Genomic DNA, 13,793 nt, shown 5'->3' with positions numbered 1-13,793 from the left:
GGAATAGACAGTTGCGTAATTGCTTTGATCCATACGTCTATTGCTAATAAGTTTTAGTTTTTTCCTTAGTAAAATTCATATATGGCAGCTAACAATGTCATCAACGCATACAACGTTGAAGCACGCATTCAAGGGGAAGAATTGTCCTAGTGCGGTGACTTAAAACGAAGGTGTCGAACAACCCCAATTCGCGAACGTCAGATCCTCGGCATGTGCAGAACCCAACTCCTAATGATGCAAAGGAGGAACATGTTGTAGAGACGGTCAAACTCCTGAGGAAACAATAGAAAACAGTCATGGATCATATCTCAAGGCAAGATCGGGTAATGACAGAGTTAGAACAAGCATTGATAGGTGCTTCCAACAACGCAAACGTAAGGGGACCAATCCCTCCCAGTGTTCCCATATATCAAACAACTCAAAGAATCTATAACAACATCCAAGGAGCAAAGTAGGCTTCAACGAAGCTGGAGGGACCGGTAGTGGATCTGGGAATAGCAACAGAAGTGATCCTTTCAAAACCGCGCTCATGAGGTTCACGAGAGAAATGGACAAATGAATGGATTAGAATGCGAAGGAGTTTCACGCTTGGATGGAATAGATTTCGGGTGCACCACTAGTTCTAAAGGGTCTAGATTCAAAAAAGTACACGTAGTTGCCATTTAAGCCAAGTGCAGCACCAAAGATAGTTCCAAAAAGATTCAAAATACTAGACATACCAAAGTACGATGGGACTTCGGATCCACAAAAGCCGATCACAAACCTACACCATGGTTGTGAAAGGAAACGATTTGGCTCAACATGAGATCGAGTCGGTTTTGTTGAAGAAGTTTGGTGAAACCCTCACAAAGGGGGCCCTGACATGGTACTCTCTTTTACCCAAGCATTCAATTGATTCTTTTGAAATTCTTGCAGACTCGTTCATTAAGGCCCATGTAGGAGCAAGGAAGGTTCAGGCCAGAAAGGCATACATATTTAGAATTGTGCAGGGCGAATCCGAACTGCTGGGATAATTTATGATCCGATTCTAGAAAGAAAGGATGATGCTACCGGCGGTTCCAGATGAGTGGGCAGTGGAGGCATTCACAAAGGGTCTAAATCTATTGAGTTCTGATGCCTCCTAAAAACTGAAGGAGAGCATGCTCGAGTTTTAGACAACCACATGGGTAGATGTCCATAACCATTATGAGTCAAAAATAAAGATAGAGGACGATCATCTTGGGTCTTCGGTATTGGCTAAGGCACGAGGTCGAGACCAAATCCAGGACAGGTTTAAGAGCAATTTTGATGCTAATCGGTAGACCTCTAAAAGTCATTTTCTACCGTACGAGAGGACTAATGTTCATAAAGCAAAGGGTTTCAGAAATCGGTTAGAGTTGTTCCCGACAGAAGAGCTGATCATGGCTGGAACAGCAGGTCGTTGCGAGAGAAAGAGGTGCCACGGGCCCTAGACTCCGCATATCCTAGGTTATCGGATTACAACTTTAATATCAGCCTAGTAGAGTTGGCATCGACGATGAGAAATATCAAAGAAGCACGGTTCCCAAAGCCAAAACGCTTAGATCTTAGCCAGAGGGATCCCAATTTATGGTGTGAATACTATGGAACTCACGGCCATAGAACTAGGGACTGCCGACATATTCGCGAAGAGGTGGAGACATTGTTGAAGAATGGCCACCTTAGGGAGTTTTTAAGTGATTGAGCCAAAAACAACTGAGGTCGAAGCGGGGACAATGCAGAGCCTTCGAAGGTAGTAGAAAGGGTCACCTCGGATGACTATTAACATGATCTTCGGAGAACACAAAGTCAATGGTGTAACCTTTTCAACAGTGAAGAAAATGAAGATATTGGTGACTCACAACAAGAGACTCCGGGAAGTCGCAGAAGATGATATCACCTTTACGGAGGAGGACGCTGACAGACTTCTCTTGCCATACAATGATGCTTTGGTAATCTCTCTCAATGTTTTAGATTTCAAAATTAAATATTTTTTAGTTGACCCATGAAGTTCGGCCAATATAATATAATGGAGAGTTCTGGAGCAAGCAAAGTTAACCAGGAACATCGTTCCGGTGACATAACTCTTAGCTGGCTTCAACTTGACAAGCGTGACAACTCGAGGAGAGATTTTGCTGCCTACATATTCCTAAGAAGAAACGAAGACTACTCTATTCGAAGTGGTGGATAGCGATATATGTTACAATGTAATCCTCGGAAGGTCGTGGATACATGAGATGAAAGTTGTACCTTTAACATATCACCAGTTATTGAAATTTCTGATATCGGAGGAAATCAAGCAAATAAGAGGAGACCAGCCGGCACCAAGGGAAATGAATGCGGTGATTGTGTCCAGCAGCAAGTGGAAAGATTCCAACAAATAGCAATTACATAAACCAATTCCTTCTCCCTTTTCGAATGAAGATGATACGAGCGAGGAGTTATCGGAATCCTATTAGGTTCCGAGATACTTTCAGGTATCAGAGGAGACGGATGAGACCAAGTTGATCGCACAAGAACTTGATCAATTAACCTTGTTCGAAGAGTTTTTGGAAAGGAAGTTTCATTTGGGAACATTGTTAAATCTTGAGCTCAGGTTAGAATTTATAAATTTTCTTAAATCTAACATTGATTGATTTGCGTGGTCGCACTCGGATATGACATTTATCCCATTAGAGGTAGTGGTCCACAAGCTAAGTCTGGATCCAAACTTTCCACCGGTAATTAAGGCAAAAGAAATGCCTCATAGCGGAGGTCAGGAATAAGTTTGTTAAAGAAGAGGTAACCGACTACTTAATATCGGTTCAATCCGGGAGGTAAAGTATCTGGAATGGTTAGACAACGTATTATATTACCCAAAAAGAATAACAAATTTAGGATATGTAGACAATAAAAATTTAAATAAGGTGTGTCCTAAAGACTCATTCCCGCTGCCAAACATTGATCAAATGTTGATGCGACAATTGGCCACGAGCTAATGAGTTTCTTTGATTCTTACTCCGGGTACAATCAAATCAAGATAAATCTAGTGGATCAGGAAAAAACTTCTTTCGTAACAAACTTTGGAACATATTGCTATAATATGATGCCTTTTGGGCTTAAGAATGCTAGAGACACTTATCATAAGCTTGTTAATAAAATCTTTGAGGTTCAGATAGGCAAAACAATGGAAGTATATATCAGTGACATGTTAGTCAATTCTTTAAATGCAGGATATCATTTGAAATACCTCCAAGAGACTTTTGACATTCTGAGGAAGCATAACATGAAACTCAACCCGGAGAAATGCGCGTTCGAGGTTGGGTTCAGTAAGTTCTTGGGGTTCATGGTCTCGCAAAGAGGGATTGAGGTAAATCACAACACAATCAAAGCCATCGAGGACATTCCGGACAAATTGACAAGTGTGAAGGAAGTACATAGGCTGACCGGAAGGTTGGCGGCTCTAAGCAGATTTATCTCAAGATCCTCAGAGAAGTGCCATCACTTATTTTCACTTCTAAAAAACACGAACAATTTCAAATGGACTCTGTAATGTCAACATGCATCGAAAGACCTAAAAAGGTACCTGCCATCCCCCCGTTACTATTAAAATTGGGGAAAGGCGAGCAACTGTTAATATATCTAGCGGTCTCGAAAGTAGCGATAAGTTTCGTTTTGGTCCGAGAGGAGAAAGGTATGCAATTTCCTATTTACTACGTTAGTAAAATATTGTCGGGAGCAGATACTCGTTATCCGCACCTCAAAAAGTTAACCTTAGCTCTCGTAGTTGCCTCTCAAAAGCTTAAGCCTTATTTCAGTGCCACCGGATAGCCGTTGTCACAACCTTTCCCTTAAGAAATGTCCTTCACAAACATGAGTTGTTAGGCCATTTGGCTAAATGGGCAACCGAAATTAGCAAATTCGACATTGGGTACAAACCCAAGACTGCAATCAAGTCACAAGTTTTGTCCGACTTTGTGACCGATTTTAATCCCGGGTTAATGCCCTTGGATGCTAAGTAAGCGGTGTTGGTGTCGAAAACGGAATTGGGAGTTTGGACCCTATATACGGATGGCGCTTCCAATGTAAGAAGGTTCGATCTGGGGATAGTTCTAATCACACCCTTGGGGGAAACCTTGAGGCAGACCATTAAAATAGTTCTGTTAACTAACAATAAAGCCGAGTATGAGACTTTGGTTGTAGGACTAGAACTAGTCCAAGGACTAGGATCCGAGGTCATTGAAGTGAAATATGACTCCCAACTGGTAGTAAACCAAGTGTATGGGATTTTCGACACATAGGAAAAACACATGCAATAATATTGGAACAAGGTTCAGGAGTTGCTTGCACGATTCAGAGAATGGTCAATCATCCATATTCCAAGGGAAGAAAATATGGAAGCAGATGCATTCGTTGATTTAGGATCATCCGCGGAAATGAAAGGATCCGATTATGGTACGGTCGTCCAACCTTTACATTCGGTGTTGGACGTAGATGGCTATTGCGATGTAAATTTGACCAACTTGATCTAGTACTGGAAGAAGGAGTTTATCGAGTATCTCCGGCATGGTAAATTACCCGACGACCCAAAGGCGTCCTGGGCACTGCGGACCAAAGTAGCTCGTCACTACCTCGTGGATGGGCAGTTATACAGGAGGTCATTCCAAGGACCTTTGGCCTGGTGTCTAGGGGCCTCGGAGGTGGACTACGTGATGAGGGAAGTCCACAAAAGAGTTTGCAGGAATCATTTTAGTCGAGACGTTAGTTCTAAAATTGATCAGGGCACGTTATTACTGGCCCTGGATGGAATAGGACGCAAAGGCATTCGTTCAAAAATATGACAAATATCAACGTCATGTGTAGTTGGTGCATCAACCGATAGAACTTTTACATTCGGTGTTGTCCCTGTGTCCATTCATGAAATGGGGGAAGAACATAGTTGGTCCTCTTCCATCGGGCCTTGGAAAAGGTACGATTTCTTTTAGTTTTATCTAATTACTTCACCAAATGGGTTGAAGCATGTCCTTACCAAAAGATTGGTGAACGCGAAGTGGTCGACTTCATATGGGACCACATAATCTACCGATTTGGAATATCGAAGGAAATCGCTTATGACAACAGACAATAGTTCATAGGTTCATGCGATGACCCAAAAGGTAATCACTTGTTTTAAAATGAATTCTGCAATTCGAGGCCTTAAAAACCTCTTTCAACATTACCTCAATTTGCGTGCGCAGTCCGGGCGCGTATCCAGGAAGCCATTATGTGTAATGTGTGAAAAATGATGAATTTTGACTTTAAAATGGATTTATGTTGACTTCAGTCAACATTTTAGGTAAACGAACTCGGACCCGTGATTTGACGGTCCCGAAGGTTCCGTAGAAAAATATGGGACTTGGGCGTATGCCCATAATCAAAATACGAGGTCCCAAGCTCGAGAAATGAATTTTTAAAAGAAATTGTTTTCTGGAATTATTTATGAGTTTTGAAAATGAAATGCGTTTAGAATTTGATGGTATCGGGCTCGTGTTTTGGTTTCAGAGCCCGGTACAGGTCTTATATGTGATTTAAGATGAGTCTGTGAAATTTGGTAAGAAACGGAAGTCGTTTGAGGTGATTCAGACCCGTAGTTGTGAAAATTGATACTTTGAAAGTTTTGAAAATTTTCTTAGATTTCTATGCTAAATTCGTTGTTTAAGTGGTTGTTTTGGCGATTTGATCGCACGGATAAGTTCATATGATATGTTTGAGTCAGTATGCATGTTTGGTTTGGAGCCGGGAGGCTCGGGTGAGTTTCGGATGGGTTTCGAAAGGTTTTGAACTTAGGAAAAATTGCAGGTTTTTGCTGTCTCAGTGCACTGAGGTTTTGTTCTTCGCGTTCGCGTAGTCCCACTCGCGAACGCATAAGGCAATTTCCTCAAGTGCCAGTTTGCTCTTCGCGAACGCGGAGCTTGGGACGCGAACGTGAGGCTGTGGGGGGAGTACCCTTCGTGAACGCGTCCAGGCACTCGCGAACGCATAAGGCTAATGGCCTGGGGGGAGGGGGTTCACATTTGTTCTACGCAAACGCGACCATCTGACCGCGAACGCGAAGGCTCCAGGAGCTAAAGCTCTGCGAATGCAAACCGATGAACTCGAACACGAAAGTCACCTATGACTGACCCATCGCGAACGCGATGAAGGCCTGCCCAGTGATTTTCAAACAGTAACAGAACACTCGGGATTTTACCAAAATTTCATAAGTTCTTCTTTGAAACTCCAAATTGGGCGATTTTTGAAAGAGAACTTCACCACAAATTCATAGGTATATAATTTTAGACTCATTTTCTTCAATTTCCATTAACACCCATTAGAGTTCTAGGCCTAAATCATGTTCTTAAGGGTAGAAAATTTGAGATTTGGGTAGAGTTAAGGCTTTTTGTATAATTGGAATTTAGACCTCGTTTTGGGGTCAGATTTTGAAACTAATTACATATTCAGGCTCGTGGGTAAATGGGTGACGGGTTTGGTACGAACCTCGTGTTTTGACCAAGCGTGCCCGGGGTCGATTTTTGACTTTTTGGGAAGAATGATGGGAAATCTATAATTAAACATTGGAATTGAATTGTGTAGCGTTTATTGATGTCATTAAGTCAATTATGTCTAGATACAATTGATTTGGAGCCAAATTCAAAAGGGAAAGCGGTGTTTGAGGCTTGAGTTGGCCGTGGAAGTTCGAGGTAAGTGTTTGGTCTAACCTTAGCGGAGGGATTAAGAGTTGTGTCCTATTTGCTACATGTTACTTGTTGAGTACGACGTATAGGCATGGTGACGATTATCTATACGTTGGTGTCAAGCATGACCATGAGTCTTAAATTGAAATTGTTGTGTTCTGAATAAATACTACGAATGCATAAGTTGTTGATTCTCTGTGTTGAACAAGGATTATGATTATCCTCGTGGAAATTACTTATGATTGAGTATTAGTGCCGGTTGAGGTAATTAGATGTTGGAACAAGTTTGGTTATAGCTTATTCTCCCTTACCGGGACATATTTACTTATATTGTCGATTCCCTTGCTGGGATAGTGTTGTTTCTTTATTGATCCCTTGCCGGGACTCTTGTTGGGATTGGTGTTGAACTGTATATGTGGATTGGGTTGCACGCCGCAACAATATTATATTTGGATCGGGTTGCACGCTGTAACAATATTATATTTGGATCGGGGTTGCACGCCGCAACAATGATATAATTGGGTCGGGTTGCATGCCGCAACAATAATATAATTGGATCGGATTGCATGCCGCAACAGTGATAAATGATATGGATCGGGTTGCACGCCGCAATAATGTTATTATGTTTTGGGATCGGGTTGCGCGCCGCAACAATTAATAATACAAATGTTTATGGATTGGTTACGAGTTCCTTACTGTTTTGTTGTAAATCCTAAATTGCCCTTATGCCTTTTTCTTAATTTACTATTGATATTGATATTCCCCGCAACATGTATCCCCTCCCATATTTACTTGTTTATTCCTGTTTTATTTTCCGCTGCAAATTATATAACTGCATAGGTTTATTTGGTAGTCTGGTCCTAGCCTCGTCACTACTTCTCCGGGGTTAGACCAGGCATTTACCAGCACATGGGGTCAGTTGTGCTGATACTACACTTTGTACTATGTGTAGATCCGGGAGCGGCAGCTTTTGGACCATAGCATTGGGTGGCTGCCTTCAGTCCAATTAGAGATGCCGAGGTAGTCTTGCAGGCGGCCGCAAGCCCGGCATTCTCTTCTATCTTTATATGTATTCTATTTTTATTTACTTCAGAGACAGATTGTACCTTTCTTTCCAGACATTTGTATGTAGTATTTGTAGTTGGTCCGTGATATTGTGACACTGGATTCCAGGTAGAGATGTATGATGGTATTGTCATACTGGTTTGGCTAAGTTATCAGATTAAGTCTTTCGCATTTATTTATTTATCGTTAGTATTTCACTGTTGATCGCATGTTAATTTAAATTGTTAAAAGGGCTGAATAAAAAAGTTAGTGATTCTATATTACGCGGTTTGCCTAGCTTTCACGAGTAGGTGCCATCACGACTCCCGAGGGTGGAAAATCCGGGTCATGACAAGTTGGTATCAGAGCTCTAGGTTACATAGGTCTCACAATTCATGGACAAGCTTAGTAGAGTCTGATGGATCGGTACGGAGACGTCTGTATTTATCCCCTAGAGGCTACAGAGTTAGGAAAAACTTCACATTTATTCTTTCCTATCGTGCGGTTTGGTTTCTCAATGCTAATTGAATTTCTACTCTGTTCTTTCATAGATGGAGAGAACACGCGCTTCCTCATCCACTGATCAGCAGCCCGAGCCCCCAGTAGCAACTCCCACGAGGGGTAGAGGGCGAGGCCGAGGCCGTACTAGGGGCCGAGGTAGGGGCAAAGCTCAGCCCAGAGTAGCAACACCAGCGGCGGAGCCTCAGGTTGACTTTGATGATGAGGTTCCGGCCCAGACCGTTCTGGTGGGCGTAACTCAGGTCCCAGAGAGGTTTATTACTACCCTAGTACTCCAGGATGCTCTGGTCTATCTAGTGGGCCTCATGGAAAGTGTCACCCGGGCAGGCTTGCTCCCCGTAGCCCCAACCATCTCTCAGGCTGGAGGAGGATCCAGACTCCTGCTACTCGAACTCCGGAGCAGATGACTCCCCAGTTTCAGACTCCAGCAGCTCATCCAGTTGGAGCAGTTCAGCCGGGGTGTGGCAGCTTGGACCGATGATGGAGCAACTATGTCTGCCGATGCTTTGTGGAGATTGGACAGGTTCACCAAGCTCTTCACTACAATGCACCCCCAGCTCCTATCAGTGCACTACCGCTCCAGAGTTTTCGGGGTTGTTATTCAGGTTGCCAGGGTTAGTCTCACTTTCCTCAGCCGCAACACTCAGGTGGATGCTTTGAGTGTGGTGAGTATGGTCATATCCGGAGGGCTTGTTCGAGATTGGTGGGTACTCAGTCGTAGCAACAGGGTTCCCGTGCTATGGTTCAGGCACCAAGTGTTCTGCCGCCCGCTCCGCCAGCTAGGTGTGGGGGTAAAGGTGCTAAAGGTGGAGGTAGAGGTGGAGCTCAGACCGCTAGAGGTAGAGGCCAGCCAGCTGCAGGCCGTCCCAGAGATGTAGTCCAGGGTGGTGGGGCCCTGCCCCGATGTTATGCTCTTCCAGCCAGGCCTGAGGCTGAGGCTTTCGATGCATTTATCACAGGTACTGTTCTGGTTTGTGGTAGAGATGCTTCAGTTTTATTTAATCCAGGGTTTACATACTCTTATGTGTCATCTTATTTTGCACCGTATCTGGTTATGCATAGTGATTCCTTGAGTGTCCCTGTATATGTGTCTACACCGGTGGGTGATTCTATTGTGGTAGATCGAGTCCATCGCTCATGTATAGTTATGATTGGGGGTCTTAAGACTCGTGTGGATTTATTACTCCTGGATATGGTTGATTTTAATGTCATATTGGGGATGGACTGGTTATCACCTTACCATGCTATCTTGGACTGTCATGCCAAGATTGTGACCTTAGCCTTACCAGGTTTACCTCATTTGGAGTGGAGAGGGACTCCTGATCATTCTACCCGTAATGTTATCTCTTATGTGAAGGCTCGACGTATGGTCGAGAAGGGGTGTTTGACCTATTTGGCATATGTTCATGATTCTAGTGCCGAGGTTCCTTCTATTGATTCTGTGCCTCTTATTTGTGAGTTCCCTGAGGTATTTCCTTTAGACCTTCCGGGTATGCCACACGACAGGGATATTGACTTCTGCATTGATTTGGCTCCGGGCACTCAACCCATTTCTATCCCACCGTATCGTATGGCCCTGCCTGAGTTGAAAGAGTTGAAAGAGCAGTTGCAAGACCTGCTTGAAAAAGGTTTCATCAGACCTAGTGTTTCGCTTTGGGGTGCGCTGGTGTTGTTTGTTAAGAAGAAGGACGGATCGATGAGAATGCGTATTGATTTTCAGCAGTTGAACAAGGTTACAATCAAGAATAAGTATCCGTTGCTGAGAATTGATGATTTGTTTGATCAGCTTCAGGGTGCCAAGGTATTTTTGAAGATTGACTTGAGATCTGACTACCATCAATTGAGGATTAGGGCATCCGATGTCCCTAAGACAGCTTTCCGCACTCGGTACGGGCATTATGAGTTCTTGGTGATGTCATTCGGGTTGAAAAATGCCCTAGCAGCTTTTATGGATATGATGAACCGAGTGTTCAGGCCTTATTTGGATTCGTTCGTGATAGTCTTCATTGATAATATTTTGATCTATTCCTGCAGCCGGGAGGAGCATAAGCAACATCTTAGGGTGGTTTTCAGACTTTGAGGGATAGTCAGTTGTATGCCAAGTTTTCGAAGTGTGAGTTCTGGGTGAGTTTAGTTGCATTCTTGGGTCATGTCGTATCAGCAGAGGGTATTCAGTTGATCCGAAGAAGATAAAGGCAGTCAAGAACTGGCCTAGACCCGCATTAGCTACAGAGATTCGGAGTTTCTTGGGTCTACTATCGTTGGTTTGTGGAGGGGTTTTCGTCTATTGCAGCCCCGATGACCAGGTTGACCCAGAAGGGTGCCCAGTTCAGGTGGTAGGACGAGTGCGAGGCGAGCTTTCAGAAGCTCAAGACAGCTTTTGTCACACCTCTTTTTTCCTACACCCCGAGAGGGAGTGTAAGGGAGTTTTTCCAATTAAAGTGACGATCGAAACGAGATTGTTTTATTTAAAATTCAGAGTCGCCACTTGGGATAATTTATGGTATCCCAAGTCACCAGTTCAAATCCCGAATCGAGAAAAAGGTTGACTCTATTTTACAGTCCGCGAACACAGAAATCCAGGTAAGGAATTCTGTTAACCCGGGAGAAGGTGTTAGGCATTCTCGAGTTTTGTGGTTCTAGCACGATCGCTCAACTGTTATTATTGGCCTACTTATCTGATTTTAAAAACATTTTTATACCTATGTGCTTTTTAACTCTTAAACTGCTTTTATTCATTTTAGGAAGAATTCAACGTTATACAAAACACGTCTTTGGATCACGCCACATGAAATGCACCCGCGATCCGCGACATATTTTATTTAACATTGTTAGGATTTGGATTTGGGTCACATGAAATGCACACCCGAGTTTAGGGAGGTAATTTTAAGTTATGCGACTAAAGCAAACTACGAAATTCATTTTTAGTATCTAAGTTATAAATATGTGAGGGCCATGAGCAATTTAATTATGGATGGCACACTTCAATCTATCCTTAAGGAATCGTAATTATGTCACGCGCACGTGTCCACAATCACGACGATATATTAATAATGCGCCTGAAGGTTTGCCTACCCGGGTGTGGTGGGCCTAAACATGCTCCTACCGATTTTAGACAAGTAAATAAACAAAAGTAATAAAAATCATCACATGCCCAAATATTCAATTCTATCTACAAGCCTATAGTCCATTATTTAATTTGTTTGCTAAACAACGCACAAATCAATACCAGTTTATCACGATTATCCCCAACATCCCAATTACTGTCTCCATTCAACTTAAGCTTTAATACAAAAATTGTTGACAACTAAAATTTCAAACAAAGACAAGACTCAAAGAAATGTGAAACGAAAATTTGCAAATCATTCACAAAACAATCATTAAAGCATGAATTGCAAACAAATGCAAACAACTCACGGGAGATAAACCAAAAACAAAGGAAAGGGAAAGAATGAACCTAAGATGAATCCCTATTTTATATTAAACAATAGAACTCCAAATCAAGTGCACATCAACAAAGTTGCTTCAAGCTCACGAACCCGGACCAGAAATCCCTCTACTCTGTTTTCTCTATCTATTTTCCATGTGTGTGTATAATGAGTGTGTGTGTATGTATTTTTGAGAATGAAGGGAGTGAAAACATAAGAAGGAATATGTAAGAAAATTTGAACCCAAGCGATGAAGAAGATCGGAGTTGTAGGTGGCGAACGACGTCCTCCGTTTTGTTGGACTGAAAATTACCGTTCCACTCACTCTCGTCCCCTCCCCTATGTGGAATTTGGGTGCTTGCTGTTTGCTAAGTGTTTGTTCACCAGGTGCAAGAAATTGAAGGTTAGCTAGTTATGGTGGAACATGGAATTGTTGAAAGCAAGATCTAAGGAGTCACTCTGCGGTGCTAGGGATTCATTTTCTCCTCCCCGTTTTTGTCTTCCCTCTTTTTTTTTTGGTAGTATAGGTCTTTGTATTTGTTTTATAGGGTTTTTTTTTTAGGTTAGGGGGTATAGGCCTAGGAATTATGGGCTTGAGTATTATGGGCTAGGTCCAAAATTAGGCCTAAAAATGGGTTGCTCGAACCCAAGTTTTATTCTTTCTCCGCGAACGGGACTAAAATACGACCTCATTTATTAATTAGTCCTACTTAAATAAAATAACTATTAAAATAAGATTGACCGTTAAAATAAATTATTTTTTTTTGGAATTTTCGAGATACAAAATGACTACAACAGATACATACCAATTTTTTTTTTTGTAATTTTCATTTTTCTTGTAATAAAATAAAGTAAAAGAGTAAAAATGAGTTGAAATAGCTATATTAGGCCTAAATTAAATATTTATATGCTAAATATAAAAAATCTTGGGGAGGGTCAAAAATCACATGTCTACAGCTGCCCTCTTTGACTGGAAACGCGAAGAGTTTTCAGACAAAGACTGACTAGACAGGTTTTTGACCCGACCCTTATTTGGGAGAGACTAAAACTGAGAAAAGGGGAATGTGACTGAGCCCTGGTATCTGAGCTGCCTACGTATCTTTGGCTATAAAGGAATCAAGCCACGTGTAGTTCAGAGGTGAGTGAGATGATGAAGTATACCGAGGTGGAGAGCCGATCGAGGTTCCGTCTGAGGCTCCGGTTCGTGGTCCCGTTATTATATCAAAAATCAAAAATGAAAAAGACTAACTAAGCCTATTAGCTACGAGTTACAAGATTCCTATGTATGAGTCTTTTGAAACTTAATTTTAAGTCTTGGTTGGTTCTTCATACGGACTCTGATCTGAATCTTGATGCTTCTTAGTCGCAGGTGTTGGTTCAATCTTCTTCAACTTTTCAAACCAAGACGGGACATGCAGAGCTTGTAACCTCAGCCCTGTCTTGAGCAACTCACATCTTTCATTAACTTCTGCATTTGGATTCACTTCTTGTTTTTCTTTTTGTTTTTTTCTTTTTATTCTGGATTGTGACTAACTTATGTTGATCATCTTGGACTGCTGACTCGCATTCTTGATGCGAGCTTCTTTTGTTGTTGACCTGAATTGCATTCTAAATTGAATTCTCTTATTTTCCAGGCGGGCGCCTGATTGCTGAACTTGAACCGTCTTCTCTTGTTACTTGACTCTGTTTTCCCTTATACGTTGAACCATTTTCCTTTGAAACTTGAGTTGTCTTCCTTCGAAACTGCTTTCCCTTGAAACTCGAGTTGTCTTCCTTTGAAACTGCTTTCCCTTGAAACTTGAGTTGTCTTCCCTTGTTCTCCAGGTGGGCGCCTGATTACAACAAAACAGACAAAACAAAAGAAATTTTTCTGCTCTAGTTTGCACTAGGAAGATTTGTGAGTTGTTAGCAAAATTGTAAACCACTTGTACTATTGATGCATTGATGAGAGTAAACTAAAGAATAGACTAGGAAAACTATAAACTAAGCTTGACTAAAGTAAAAACTCACCCTATTCTCCAGGCGGGACCCCTGATTTCAAGAAAACTAAACATTGATAACTTAAGAAAACTAACAATTGACCCATTTTTTTCAAATCCATACTTTTTCTTTT

Source organism: Nicotiana tabacum, chromosome 22, assembly GCF_000715075.1.
Source record: "Nicotiana tabacum cultivar K326 chromosome 22, ASM71507v2, whole genome shotgun sequence".
Classification (NCBI taxonomy): Eukaryota; Viridiplantae; Streptophyta; class Magnoliopsida; order Solanales; family Solanaceae; genus Nicotiana; species Nicotiana tabacum.
The sequence above is the reverse complement of the archived record's forward strand: the minus strand, read 5'-3'. Positions refer to the sequence as shown.